The sequence below is a fragment of the Myxine glutinosa genome, chromosome 5, assembly GCF_964187855.1.
Source record: "Myxine glutinosa chromosome 5, kmMyxGlut1.1, whole genome shotgun sequence".
Lineage (NCBI taxonomy): Eukaryota > Metazoa > Chordata > Myxini > Myxiniformes > Myxinidae > Myxine > Myxine glutinosa.
The window spans coordinates 94,487,881-94,503,221 of NC_136265.1; the positions used below are offsets into that span (position 1 = coordinate 94,487,881).

General features: G+C 50.6%; 1 protein-coding gene across 1 annotated transcript in view; it reads left to right on the top strand.

The window, feature by feature from the left end:
* Positions 1-15,341, top strand: part of LOC137427337 (uncharacterized) — a 385,725-nt gene that overhangs the window by 38,539 nt on the left and 331,845 nt on the right. The gene's annotated exons all lie outside the window — the stretch shown is intronic.

The following is a 15,341-nucleotide window of genomic DNA, read 5'->3' on the forward strand; positions in this document are numbered from 1 at the left end:
GGCTTTGTGAAAGGAAATGAGATTTCCTTCTGTTGGATTTGCTTTCCAGGAGACGAAAACAAGTTGTTTCTGTGCAATAGCCTCACCACAAGATTCCGTGTACCATGGACGGGAGGAAGGGTATGACAACTGAAGACGAGATGGGATAAATCTGTGCATGAGAGAGAGCAGTTTACTTTGGAAGAATTCCCAGGATGAGTTGATGTCAGAGGCGGTAGAGATGGGAGACCAGTCCAGATGATTGATGGCTGCTTGAAGACAATGCCAGTTGGCCTGAGTGAAATGCCAGACTCGTCGACGCTGAGGAGGCTCTCTGAGAATGGTCAGAGAGATGTCCACTTTAACAAGCACATGATCAGATGAGCCGATTGGAGCAGAAGAAGAGCAGCAGACATTTTCGGGGAAGTTAGGCATAACCAAGTCCAGAAGAGAAGATGCTCCGTTGATTGAGATCCGGGTCGGGAAATTGACAGATTGTGTCAGTCCCAGTGAGTCACAGAAGTCCTTTGCTGAAGAGCCATGGCTGGTGAGAGAGGTAACCCACACCCAGCCAACTGGCATGGTGACAATTGAAATCACCACATATGAGGAAGAAAGAGTTGGGATGGGTAGATAGAAGTTGGTCCATGTTATCAGACAGCGAGATGTAGATGGAGTCTTCACTGTTTGGTGGATGGTACAACACACATATGAACAAAAGGTGGGAGCGAAGGGGAAGCCATAGCCAAAGGTATTCCTGGGGGTGAGGTGGAGAGAGGGCAGTGCAGGGCGAGTGAGGAAGAGAGTTTTTTATAAAGATAGCAACCCCCCCTCCAGGACGAGGCTCAGGTCTATCATACCGGAGGAGGGAGTAACCTGGGAGAGATACCAAGGAATCGGAGACATCATGAAGGAGGAAAGTTTCTGTTAAGCAGATCACGTCTGGTTTGTCAGAAGCAACCTGTATGGAGAGACCAGTCAAGTTTGAGCGAAGGCCCTGGATGTTTGAGGTCCAGACTGTTAAAGAAGAGGAAGGGGGAGCATCGGATACAGAACGGGGGGGAGCGGTAGGGTATGATGTGGAAGAGGAGGAAGAGGTAGGGAGAGCTGTTGAAAGTGTGTCGGAGATTTCAGAACAGCTTGGAGAAAGGGAAGAATGGGGCGGACAAAAGGTTTGATGGTGATTGGGTGAGGCGCAGTGAGGTGTTGTTTGAGGAGGGGGAAGATTGAGGCAGAAGGTTGAGGGAGATGAAGGTGAGAGTTGGAAGGGGGAAGAAGCGGGGAGGACGCTTTGAGGAGGAGGAGGGGTGAGAGGGGAGTCTAGGAGGGGAGGAGTGAGGGAGAGTCTCAGAGGGGAGGGGTGTGGGGGGAGTTTAGGAGGGAAGGGGCAAGGGGGGAGATCTGAAAGGGATGGGCGATGGCGAAGATTTGGAGGGGAGGGGCAAGGGGGAAGATTTGAAAGGGATGGGTGATGGGGAAGATTTGGAGGGGAGGGGTGAGATTGGATTTTGAAAAATGTACGATTAATGGGAAACGAACATTTCTTGCAAAATGAGTTTCTTGCGACCTTCGAGTCAAAAATACGTTTGAGGATGCTGAAGGATGGGTGGAGTTCTGGAGAGTTTAGGGAATGAATGAAAGAGGCACTGTAGCTGTAAGAGATGGAATTTTTTTTTGGAATGAATAGATTTGGTGAGCAAGTCAAAAGCATCCTTTTATAGAACAAGAAGAAAAAGGTGTTATAGTATATGACAGAATACCATTCTTCAGGGGACAGATGAAACATTTTTTAATGACGTGAACACGTGATCACGAACAACGTAGGCAAAGAACGAACGAACAAATAAGAACGAAACAGATAAGAACAGAAGGGAATTTTTTTTTTTTTTTTTTTTTTTTTTGACTTGAGATGAAAACAGAGACAGAGACCGAACGTGGAACGTGAAAAATAGAGACCGAAAGTAATTGCGAGCACAATCAAAGAAACCGCTGAGACAGAAACAAAGCCTCAAGCCAAGGTCAGACACGGTAGCCTCCTACTACTAGTCCTACGCTTGGCATCAGAATATGCGACATGAACTGTACCGACGATTCTGTACACAGGTATTCAGGTACACAGGTATTCTGTACACAGGTATGAAAAACCAATACCAAGAATACTATTAGAGACACACCAATAGTTACATACACACCGAAAGAAAGATAAAGTTTCGACCTGTGGTAAAGCCGGTATTACGACAAAAACACAATTGTGAAAAGTTACTTATTAACTTCGAAAGCGTGCGCGCATGCACAGCTTTGAAGAGACGTGACGTCACGTGACTTCCCGAGACGAGAAGAGACGTGAAGAGACTTTGAAGAGATTTAAAACGTTAGACAAGTGGTCGATGTTCGGGGAAGTTAGGGGGAGAAGAGAAAATCTAAGAAATAAGCAATACAGCGAAGGAAAGAACTTAAATTCGCAGAACACCTATGAACACCTATGGGCCGAGATAAACTAGGCCGCGCACGCGGTGGGACAGAAAAGGATTAAATTATACAAAAGTTTGCAGGAATTGCAAATCAACAGCAACTGGAAAACACCCTGCAACACATGCACAATAAAAAACGAGGACAAATTGATGAATACACGAATGGAAAAAATACTTTAACTTTTGCTGCCGTCCAGAGGTCGAACACGCTTCCTTGCTCCAGGGACCGGAAACGGAAGTCCTTGCTAGAAAGGTGGCCTATCTAGGTCACGTCATTGGTCACGAGGGGGTAGAAACAGACCCAGGCAAAATTACAGCGGTAGAGGAGTGGCCCGCACCACGTACCATCAAGGAGGTGCAGGGATTTTTGGGACTCTGCTCCTCCTACCGGCGCTTTGTGGCAAAATTTGCAGAGTTGGCCCGGCCCCTTCACCGGCTTACGGAGAAGGGGACAAGATTTAATTGGACAAGGGAGTGCCAAGAGGCCTTCCTAGCATTGAAGGGGTGTTTGACATCCGCACCCATTCTCGCTTACCCCACTAGTGACGAGACATTTACCCTGGACACAGATGCAAGCGAGGAAGGATTGGGCGCAGTTTTGTCCCAGACACAGGTGGGCGTATAGAGAGTGATTGCGTATTATAGTCGGGCCATGAGTAGGCCCGAGCGAAATTATTGCGTCACTCGTAAAGAGTTATTGGCGATGCTGGCTGCCATGAGCCATTTCCACCCGTACTTGTGCGGGCGGCAATTTCTGGTTCGAACTGACCATTCCTCCCTGCAATGGCTCCTCCGGTTCAAGGAACCTGAGGGTCAAATTGCAAGGTGGTTGGAAAAGTTGCAGCAGTACGATTTTAGTGTGACCCATAGGGCCAGGAAGGCCCATGGGAATGCCGATGCACTCTCTCGACGTCCTTGTTTGGGGGAAAACTGTAAATTTTGTGCGAGACACGAGGACAGGGAGCAATTGGCAGACTCCACCCCTACCCTTGTAGTCCGTGCAACCCGGGTGAGAGGGCCAATTTTGCCACTAACCACGGATGAAGAATTCGGAACTTTGGCTTGGAGCACGGCCCAGCGGGAGGATCCCATACTGGGACCGGTGTACGAATGGGTTCGATTGGGAAGAAGACCTAATGGGGAAGAGGTCACTCCCCTCGGGGCGCCAACAAAGGCATATTGGGCTCAGTGGCAAACCCTGGAATTGAAAGATAACATCTTGTATCGCAAATGGGTAGAGATTCCCTCTGAGAAAACTTCCTGGCTGGTGATAGTCCCAGACAAATTCAAGAACATCATATTACAGCAGGTGCATGGTACCCGCCCCGGCGGCCATTTGGGCAGGACAAAGACAACATCTCGGGGTCTGCCATATGTTTTATTGGGTGAATATGGGGCGTGATGTACAGGACTGGTGTCGGAGATGCGACGCCTGTACTGCTAAAAACGGACCAGCACGGAGGATGAGGGCCCCCCTTCAATTACACCAGGTGGGGGCCCCCCTTGAGCGGGTGGCTATGGATATTCTAGGACCACTACCCCGCACCCACCAAGGTAATAAGTACATCCTCGTTGTAATGGACTATTTCACCAAGTGGCCGGAGGCCTATGCCCTCCCCAACCAAGAAGCCGGGGTGGACGCACAGGCCTTCGTGGAAGGATTTGTATGTCGGCATGGGATTCCAGAGGAGCTGCACACCGACCAGGGTCGATGTGCAGCTCCTCTGGAATCCCACTCCTGACACCAATTGTTGCGGATCTCAGCGCCGGCCTTTCCCCTTCTCAAGGGGAAACCGTGTGGGTCGTGTGGGCCTGTTGGTGCGTATGGTTATTCGGGCACTCCGCCACTGGTAGTCTGTCGGCCAGGTGAGGCCGCAGGTAGGCTCTGGGTGCCAGTTAGAGTTCAGAGTAGTGTTCAGTGGGGCCCGAACATCCTAAGAGAGGACCCGGGTAGCCTGTCGTGGAAGTGTGTTTGGGACTCAAGACTCCAATGACCGGAAACAGGTTTTACAAAAGGTCAAGACTTTATTAACTAGTTGTTCACTTGTTTCAAATACTAACAACTACCGTTAACTCAATGGACCAGATAACTCTATCAGCATAGTCCCTCTTTCTCGGCCGATGTTTCTCCGCAGCGCCGTACTCGTTCGTTCCGTCGGGCAGAGCTTCTGATGACAAGTCTCCTTGACTCAAAGTTTGCTCTGGTTTATATGGGCAAATTGGAGTTAATCCTCCGTGCGCTGAAATCGTAATCCCTTCTCCGCAGCAATGTTACTCAGTCATCCTGCTCGCCTTACTGGCACCAACTCGCCCCTCCCTGCTGGGAAGTTGCTTCATCCTCTTTGCATCCCGATGAAAGACAATAGTGCGGGCTTGGGAATGTGTGTTAGCCCGGGGTCGTGATAAAGCTACACAACAAGACTCCCAGCTTCGACAGGGCGAGATACATTCCTGACATTCTTACGACCACCTGCTCGTACCTTGGTTCGTTACCAGTTCCAACGATCAATGAGTTACATTTCCACAAGCCCAATGCCAGAGAGGGCATCAGAAGGTTGAGCGAGCCAGGAGGGGCCTTCCCCAGTTTAGGGTAGTTGTACGGAGCATGGTAAGCTCGGGTGGCGACTTCAGTGGCGGAGGTGCGCAGGTAGGTAGGCCTGCTGGTAGAGCCACACGACCCAGCCCCGAAATTGTGCGAAGGCACAGTATTGAAAAATTGGGGGAGTGAGACCCCAAATTTGGAAGGCACCACAGGGTGGGTCAATGGGAATTGGTTTGTAGAACCACATAGTGTAAAGATGCCAATTGGCAGGGCATGACCCCGGGTAGTGTAACTGAGTTAATGTCAATTAGAGTATAGTTAGGATGAGAATCTCTTCGCACCATCCACATCCACTCACCAAGGGTGACAGGACTCCACACCAGATTTTGTGAGCTGTTTGGAATGCAAAGACGCATCTCGACGTGAGGGTGACATTGTGATATTCCATCTCTTCCTTCTTGGGAGGGATTGGATGATGAATTTAGAATTAGAGGGGATAGAAGAGGCGAGACGTAGAGACAAATTTGTAACGGAAGTGTAAATACAGGGTAGGGGCAAGGGTAGTGTAGGCTGACATGGGGGGTTACGAACGGTTAGGGACGAGCTTTCTCCGCTCGCCATCCCGTGCTCCTCATGTTGCATTGCCTTGCATTGTGTGTACCTTTGTGCCCTTGCCCCCGATAAACTCTCTGCTTTGTCTTTCCTCCCCACCCATGGACCCATTTATTTTATTTATGTCATTCTTTTGGATGCCCATCATTTCTTTCGTTTCCCGGGTTTCGTTTTTTATTTCCCCTATTTCTTTCATGCATTGCGCCATGAAAGTGCCCATATATGATTGCATATATCCATTGGCGCTGCGGGCGCAGCTCTCGCCGCCATGTGCGAGGCGCCGCCATTTTCTTCCCCTGCTACCCCTACTGCTGCACTCTCATCAATGCTCTCCTCTTTTTCTCCCAATTCTTCCCGGGGGTCCTGGGTTATTACTTCCCCTATCTCCTCGTCTTCTACCCCCACCGGCATCCGACCGTCTTGGTTATCCATGGCACGATGTTAATTTGGATGTTAAAAATTAAATTTCGGCCGCTCATAATTTTGAGTGCGTTAAGCGCACTTTGGGTCCAATCCAAACTCCTGACACCAATTGTTGCAGATATCAGCGCCGGCCTTTCCCCTTACCAAGGGGGGGTTAGTCCGCTTGTCTTTTACTAGCCGACGGCACCCGGGACCTACGACGTCCTTCCCGGGCAGCGTTAAATAGGGTTTTAGGACTATGAATTTGCTATTACCTAAGTACTAACGTTGACCGGAAACGAGGAAATAATCCCAGCCTGAATCACGGGTATTAGTGGAAACACCGAGCGGTAGCGACCCGTGACCCGAGCCGTTATCAAGGACTAAACCCGATCCAAGCGGTTCGTAATCGTGCCACGCTTACCCAATGAAGGAAATGACTGAAACGGTCGAATTTGGGAAGAAAAGGAATAACAGATTTATTTACACTTTGTACAATAAAGAAGAAGAAGAAGAATACACAGTGCTGCCTTATTGTCCCCCGTCGCTCCGCGGAGTGAAAGGGGGACTATGGTTTTCCCCTCCGTCCGTGTGTGCATGCGGGCGTGCGTGCGTAAGCGAAGGACCGCATTCGAATTTGGTGTGTGGGTGCAACCCACGCCAAAATCCAAGATGGCCGCTGCCATGTACGTCTGATGCCATGTATGTCTGATCCTTGTGAGCTGAATATCTTGAAAAATAAGCGAAGTACCAACTTCTAATTTGGTGTGTGGGTGTATCTCGGCATAAGGAAGAACGCTATTGAAAATTGGGTCGCCACATAAAAATCCAAGATGGCCACCACCATATATATGTCTGAAACTTGTGAGCGAAATATCTTGAAAAATAAGCGAAGTACCAACTTTTAATCTGGTGTGTGGGTGTACCTCGGCATAAGGAAGAACGCTATTGGAAATTGGGTCGCCACGTAAAAATCCAAGATGGCCACCACCATATATATGTCTGAACCTTGTGAGCGAAATATCTTGAAAAATAAGCGAAGTACCAACTTCTAATCTGGTGTGTGGGTGTATCTCGGCACAAGGAAGAACGCTATTGAAAATTGGGTCGCCATGTCAAAATCCAAGATGGCCGCCTTGCGTTTTCCACTTCGTCAACTCGCATCACTTCACAGACGGGGGACCGAGGCGTAACGCTGGTCAAAAGGGTTCCTCCATATGCCTAGTTGCACCCACATACCAAATTAGAATTCGGTCCTTCGCTAACGCACGCATGGACGGACGGACGCACACACTGACGGAGGGAAAAACCATCATCCCCCCTTCGCTCTGCGGTGCTTTTTGGGAATTTTTGGTATTTGGGGTCTTTTGGGTCTTTTGGATTTTTTGGGTCTTTGGGATTTTTGGGGTCTTTGGGGTTTTTAAGAGTATTTTGGGTCTTCCAGGGTCTTGGTGGTCTTAAGGATCTTGGGGGACTTACTTTAAGGTTCGTCAAAGATCTGAGGGGTCTCAGCAGTCTAAAGGGTTAAAAGGTATATTCCAGCAGTACGTAATAAAGAGTTCATGGACTGTGTTTTTGTGTGTTGTTTAATTTTGAAGAAGAAGAAGACGTTTCAGTCACAAATATGCAAACAAACATAACCATATGCGTTTGCTCTAGTCTAGTTCAATAAGATTCATCCATGGAATGGTACACACATTGATGAATTCATGGTGCACACATTGATTAAAGCTATAGTTCAAGACGTGTGCCCATAACTCTTCGGTGCCTTGCCAGTCCAGTCCTTCGATACAATTTGTCATCAACGCATGATTTTTCCAAACCACTCCTGAGCGTTTCTCCACTTTCTGACTCTTTTGAATCGTTTTGAACCTTTCCTCTCCCCTTATCATGTTATGAATTTGGTGGAGCAATATGTAGCGCAGAGTAGATCTGAGTAGGTAAAATGCTCCGGGATGGCGCGATAGCTAGAACCCACTATGTACCTTTAAGTTAGTATGTGTAGGCGTATGCCAGGATAATTGCGTATATATTTCCTGTACGGGGACAGGAAGTGCTAAGTAGTTAGGGCGATAAGGGTAACTTTGTGTGTTTTCCCACCCCTGTGGTCAATCCAATGTCCCTTTTGGCACCGCACCTAGACAGTAGGAATTCATGCCCCTAGCGCACCTACATTAATTAATTCCCTTCCCTTTCACCTCAATGAAACAACACCGACCAAAACGCACCCTGCTGAGACACGATGAGAAGGGGGTGGATCTTTTTACGTCATGGGGAAGGGCGGACGAATGGACGTCACGAGAGGGCGGGACGGTGCGTGAGGGAAGTCACGACACAAAGGAGAAAAAGAGGACTTCGGAGTTGGACACGAGGCAGAGCAGACACCATTTGGGGGAGCTGAGAGGATTCAGTCGTGCTAAGAGTGCACTGGACATTTTTCCCCTCTCGTTCTTTCCTGCCTTCATTCCCTCCATCTTCCCTGCGATTGGATCGCGTGGGCGGCTGTCGTGCCGAGGTTCGCCCCGTTGGTGGCCGTATTTGTGGTCTCTTGCATACCAATACCATCGCCAACCACTCATGATCTCCAAAGCGCCGGGAAGGGACGACAGCCCCAGGAACCGTGGTCCTTCGGACGGGGCGAGCGTTTGAGAATTGCGGGGCGAGAGGACTGGGGTCGGCGAGCGAGTCGCGTCAAGGAGACCACTCCTGCCCACGTGTCAGGGCCTAGCCATCCGAGGCCTGCACGATCTCCACGCCACGCTCCCGAGCGAGCAGAGCTAAGAACGCACCACACACACACACCCTTTTTGTTCATTTCGTCATCTGCCCTGTGGTTTGTTTAATAACTCTGTTGAGTGGGAGTACTCCATATAGGGGGTTTAGAGCATCATATTTCTTTGTTCCCGGAACCGATAATAAATCCTTATATTATTTTCTGAATATATCTGAACGCAGTTTCCTGTTGGATTTTAATAGGTAAGGCTGCGGAGCTTTGCTGTGTCTGCCATTCCGCGCGTTTGTGCCCGATTAGAATCCCCTATTGAGTTTTCGCCTCGGGAGTTAAAGCCTCGTCATCGGCAATCCGCAACTGTGGTGTTAATCGCGGTTGCGCGACAAGTGGTGTCAGAAGTGTAGGATTCGAACCCGTCAGACAAATTTTTTTTGTCGGCGGCGAGACATCGACACGGTCAGGCGTACATTGCGCCCGACGTTCGAACGCAAAATTTTTATAGGCGAGGCGGAGAAATTTGTAGAGTCAATTGGACATACGGAGCACGATATCGCGTCTTCGTCAAATTTAAATTGTGTTTCTGGAATTAAAATAAATACGCGCGTGGGAAACGATCTTCCAGAAGGTGGATGTCGGAGATTGACGAAATGGAGGTACGCAGCGAGGCCTCCGTCAGCGTCGGGAGTGAGACGGAAATAGGGGATTTAGATGTAGAGGTGAGCCTTGGAACCTCCCCCGTCCTGAGTACCAACTTACCCCTCTCCCCTATCGGGGAGTCGGGAGCAGTAGGAGCGGCCCCGACAACCGACCAGATGTTGGGTCAATTGCTTAGGAAAATGGAAGGGATGGAAAAGAACAGTGAGCGAAACCTTGCAGAAATTCGGGGAATAAATGACAAAATTGATGGGCTGGAAAATAAAATGAGTAATGAGATGGGAGAAATGAAAAGTGGGTTGGAAAATAAAATGGAGGGAATGAGTAATGATATGGGAGAAATGAAAAATAAAATGGAGTCCCAGGGGAATGAATGGAGGGAAGGAATGAAGGATATGAGTTGCCAAATTAATGGATTTAAAGGGGAAATGAATGCTCAGAACGAGCAATTGGAGAACAAAATTAATGCCCAAACCAAAAACATGGAGGGGCAAATGGATAGATTAAAGGAGGGTTTGAAAGAACAGATCGAAGGGATGGAAGCTAAATTGGGAATGGGAGAGAGTACGGCCCATGCAGATGTGCATGTTGCTCATGAGCAGGGAATTGCACCGGGAATGGCAAGTGTACAGGTGAGCGGGGAATGTCCACAGGTAGATGGAGAGACTGCAGGTGTACAGGTAGATGGGGAATGCCTGCAGGTAAACGTGGAGTGTCCACAGGTGAGCGGGGAGTGTCCACAGGTGAGCGGGGAGTGTCCACAGGTGAGCGGGGAGTGTCCACAGGTGAGCGGGGAGTGTCCACAGGTGAGCGGGGAGTGTCCACAGGTGAGCGGGGAGTGTCCACAGGTGAGCGGGGAGTGTCCACAGGTGAGCGGGGAGTGTCCACAGGTGAGCGGGGAGTGCCCACAGGTGAATGGGGAAGGATATTTGGGATGTGAGAGTTGTAATGGGGAATGTTTCCCACATTCTGGCCTGGTTGTTTATCGGGACCGTGTGGATGTCACAACACCCCAACCAGGGGATGAATTTGGAATTGTGCAGCACCAGGGCGGTGGTGCGGAGCAAGAGGGGGTAGAGTTTTTGGGGGTCCGTGCAATGGAGCCGGACCGGGTATTTATTGGGGATATTGATCAAAGCCTGGCCGGGCCAGGAATGATTTGTGGAAATGATGATGATGAGGATGAGGATGATTTGATCCAGCGGCTGGAGACCTGTGACAGTCCCATGGAGGTAGAGCTTGTTCAGGCCCAAAGGAGCCTGGGTGATGAGGTGAGTTGGTCCGAGGAGGTGGTTGGAATGACCGAGGGGACGCTCACCGTACACTGCTATTTGGAAACAGAGGCCCCAAAATTGGACAACCAGTTGGGGGAGTGTGTTGGCTCCGGGCTGGATTTGGATCTTGGAGGATCGGGAGATAGAGCTTCTGGAGATTTGGTCCCTGTAGGGAATTTGGACCAGCTGCAGGGAGGGGCAGAACAACCGGTGGTAGAGGTTGTTACCTGCAGCTGCGGTTTGGCACAGGAAATGAAAATTTCTAAAAGGAAATTTAAAATTAAATTAAAATGGGAAATTGATTTGGAGCAGCCATGGTTGGGATTGGTCCCCGGGCTGCGGGATTTGGCCATGGAGAGGTCATGGGTGATGGCCTCGGGCAAAAGTTGCCCCTTTCAAAATTGGTTATGCCAGCCAGCTGGGGGGCTGTGCTGGCGAGATTTGGACATGGGGTCCAGCCATGGGTGGCATGGTACGACCTGGGTCCCACGGGGTGTCTGGCGGAGTGTGGTGTCCCTTGTTCGTCGGGGTGCCGTCCGAGCTGGTGGCTCGGGCCGGCAGGTTAAGACCTCCAGAGGGGTCCGAGGTGGTTTCTCAAGCCTGGGTTGGCATTTATTGAGGACCACTAGGGGGAGGTGTTGTGGGTCGCGCTTTGGTGGTGGCACTGCGGATGGCCAGCTGCTTGGGCCTGATGTAGTGACCACCCGGGCATGCGACCTGACGCCCTCTCCCTGAGACTTTGGGACAACCGGCATGCGATGACCTGCCATGCCGTGTTGGTCGATGGACGCGGGTCAAACCGAATGGACAGGGATGGAGATAGCCTGCTGGACAACCATTGGGGCATCTGTGGAACGTGATGGTGTGAGTGACCTTCCACAGATGCTCTGTTATGATTTATGGACTCTCGGGTTGGGAAGAGAGCCATGGGGTTGATGAATGGGGAGATGTGTAACGAGCCAAGCACATGGGCCATGCTCGGCTGGCATGTGTATGGCAAAGCATCTTTCTTTGGTGAGTTTAGTAAAATGGGAAAAATGTTTGGCCTGGGTAATCTGTGGGTTAGATGCAAATTTAAGGGTGGATTTTGAAATGTCATGGCGGACACTGTACAGTGACGCCATTATTGATCCTGGTGTGTAGACCAAAGTGTTGGAGGCTGTGATAAAATTAATAGGGTAGCAGAGCACAGCTTCAACTGGTTGCGGGGGCAACTGTGCTGATATTTCGGACGCGGGATCATGGGGATGCAGTTGTGTGGTCTTTGGGTCAACGTGGTGCTGTGTGTGTCCGAGGTGTGTGGACCATGTCTTCTGGGTGGGTCTCCTGGTGGAGCATGGCTGTTGACTGGACCTTGGTGTGGTCAAGTGTGGGTGAGCACTGGGGGGGCTGCAGTTCTGTAGTCGGACTGGGGGATGATGGGGAGGTGCAGGGGACGTGGCTGTAGGGATGCCACGCACTGCGACCGTGCCCCCCAGGGCCGAGGTTGTGTGTGCGGTGGTGTGTGTTGTGGCAGCAAGTGCTCACCACATTGGCCAGCTGGGGCTGGTGCAGCTGTGTTCCTCGCAGGGGGGGGTGAAGGATGGATGGTGGGTCGCACCCTTATGGACACTCATGGGCCATGTTGGCGTTTTGACTGCTCACCTTGTCCCGATGACCCTTGCACGGTAGAGGTGCAGAGCTCTTGTGGCCACAGGTGGTTGTGTAGTGATGTTCACCGTTGGATGCGGATCCACATACCTGCCAGTATAGTGGGGACAAAAGAGAAATTTGGTAGGCCCAATGTGAAATTTTGGGAATTTGTGGTGGATGACACTCTTGGACCCCACCAACCTGCAACTACCTGCACTTGACAGGAGTGTTTTGAGGAGTACTGTCCCAGGCTTCAGGACTTGCTTTGGAAATTGGGGACATATAATTTGGAGTTGGGCGGCGGGTGAGAGTGATGACATGGCCGGTGAGGGGATGGAATGGGGGCCACACAGTGTCTTGTGGGTGGCGTATGTTTTTGTGTTGTGGTTATGTGTTTTGATGTGGTCGTGAGAGTGGAACCTGGAGAGTGAGTGATGATTATTGGAGATAATGAGGGGTGATAATTGTGCTTTTGGAAATGTGTGATGGTTTAAATGTGAACTGGGGGATTTCACATGTAGCAGGCCATGGCAAGCCTTGTAACACCTTTTACACCATCTATGGAATTGTACTGAATTGTGCTGAGTTGTGTGGAGAATTGAATGGCAGTGGGGGAGGAAGTGTGTTTTGGGGTCTTGTGGGTGGGGAAGGTGTGTGTGTCCGCAGTTAGAGAGCAAGCTCTGAGGAGCGATGCCTGCGCCCCCCCCCCCCCCCCTCTGCGGCAATTACCCCTGGCAGCCGGTGGTAACTGGAAATTGGAGCTCGTCGGTGGAGGGTCTGGTTGGGCGCCGCGGGGTGAGGAAGTCCCCCGGTGACCCGTGTTGCTGCGCGGAAGCAGGAGGCAAGGGAGCCTGGTATGTGTGGAGACCCTCACCGGCGAGGTAACGGCAGAAAGGAGCTGTTGGGCTGTCACGAGGCCAAGAGGTAGGGGGGGGGGGCAATAAACTTGTAAGTTGGTTGACTTGTTTTTGGGATTGCGGGCACCACAGCCTGATGCGCCCCCACCATCTTTTTGTGCGGTACCTCCCCGCTGCCGAGTTGAGGAATGCACACACACGCGAATGACATCAATGCCATGGTCCTGCAGGGGGATGTATTGGAATAAGTGCTTTGTTGACTTTCGAAATGCCTTGATGATTTTTGGAATGTAATGATGAGTTTTGGAATGAGGATGAGTGGTTAAGGGGTCTGTGTTGCATGAATGTGGGCGAAATCCACCGAGCCACGTCACTCACCTGCAACATCTGGACAGGGCCTGTGGAAATTTAGGGGGTGCATTGGGATGGCCCCACAGGTAAGGTTGTGTCTTGTGGCATCCACCGGGGGACGTGGTCTGTAGACCGGGGTATGTACAAAGGTTAGAGTTTTGAGTTTTTGGAAGATGGTTAAGTTTGTGGATAAGGTAGGAGTTTTGGTGTGTTGTTTGTTTCATCCCTCCGCAGGAACAATGAAGAAAATGTACATACTTGCATGATGGTTAAGGGGTTTAGCATGGTAAGGAAGTGTAGGTAGGTAGTCCGACTCACTCACCCACAGCCCTTCCTGATTTATTTCATAGGTTAATTAAGTGTGTGACAGTAAGTGTTAAGGCTGGAATGGTAGCGCCTGCGGTGAACCTTGCAGGAGCTACGGTTCCAGGGGGAGGAGGGGGGGGGGGCTGTGTTATGAATTTGGTAGAGCAATATGTAGAGCAGAGTAGATCTGAGTAGGTAAAATGCTCCGGGATGTCGCGATAGCTAGAACCCACTATGTACCTTTAAGTTAGTATGTGTAGGCGTATGCTGGGATAATTGCGTATATATTTCCTGTACGGGGACAGGAAGTGCTAAGTAGTTAGGGCGATAAGGGTAACTTTGTGTGTTTTCCCACCCCTGTGGTCAATCCAATGTCCCTTTTGGCACCGCACCTAGACAGTAGGAATTCATGCCCCTAGCACACCTACATTAATTAATTCCCTTCCCTTTCACCTCAATGAAACAACACCGACCAAAACGCACCCTGCTGAGACACGATGAGAAGGGGGTGGATCTTTTGACATCGTGGGGAAGGGCGGACGAATGGACGTCACGAGAGGGCGGGACGGTGCGTGAGGGAAGTGACGACACAAAGGAGAAGAAGAGGACCTCGGAGTTGGACACGAGGCAGAGCAGACGCCATTTGGGGGAGCTGAGAGGATTCAGTCGTGCTAAGAGTGCACTGGACATTTTTCCCCTCTCGTTCTTTCCTGCCTTCGTTCCCTCCATCTTCCCTGCGATTGGATCGCGTGGGCGGCTGTCGTGCCGAGGTTTGCCCCGTTGGTGGCCGTATTCGTGGCCTCTTGCATACCAATACCATCGCCAACCACTCACGATCTCCAAAGCGCCGGGCAGGGACGACAGCCCCAGGAACTGTGGTCCTTCGGACGGGGCGAGCGTTTGAGAATTGCGGGGCGAGAGGACTGGGGTCAGCGAGTCGCGTCGGGGAGACCACTCCCGCCCACGTGTCAGGGCCTAGCCATCCGAGGCCTGCACGATCTCCACGCCACGCTCCCGAGCGAGCAGAGCTAAGAACGCATCACACACACACACCCTTTTTGTTCATTTCGTCGTCTGCCCTGTGGTTTGCTTAATAACTCTGTTGAGTGGGAGTACTCCATATAGGGGGTTTAGAGCATCATCTTTCTTTGTTCCCGGAACCGATAATAAATCCTTATATTATTTTCTGAATATATCTGAACGCAGTTTCCTGTTGGATTTTAATAGGTAAGGCTGCGGAGCTTTGCTGTTTTTTTTTTTTTTTTTTTTTTTTTTTTGTATACAAGATCGAGGCTCGTGAAAGAGCGAAAATTAATCACACAGAAAGACAAACAGACACACAAAACAAACAACATCGGGAGCGGCAGACAAGATGGGGAGAGAGGGGGAAGGACACAAACACAACATCCGAGAGCAGGGACCGAGAGACACGGAGACACCGAGAGATCCGCGGGAGGGAGAGGGCCCTGGGGGGGAGGCATGTGAAGGGGGGAGGCATGTGAAGGGGGGGAGGCATGCGAAGGGGGGGGG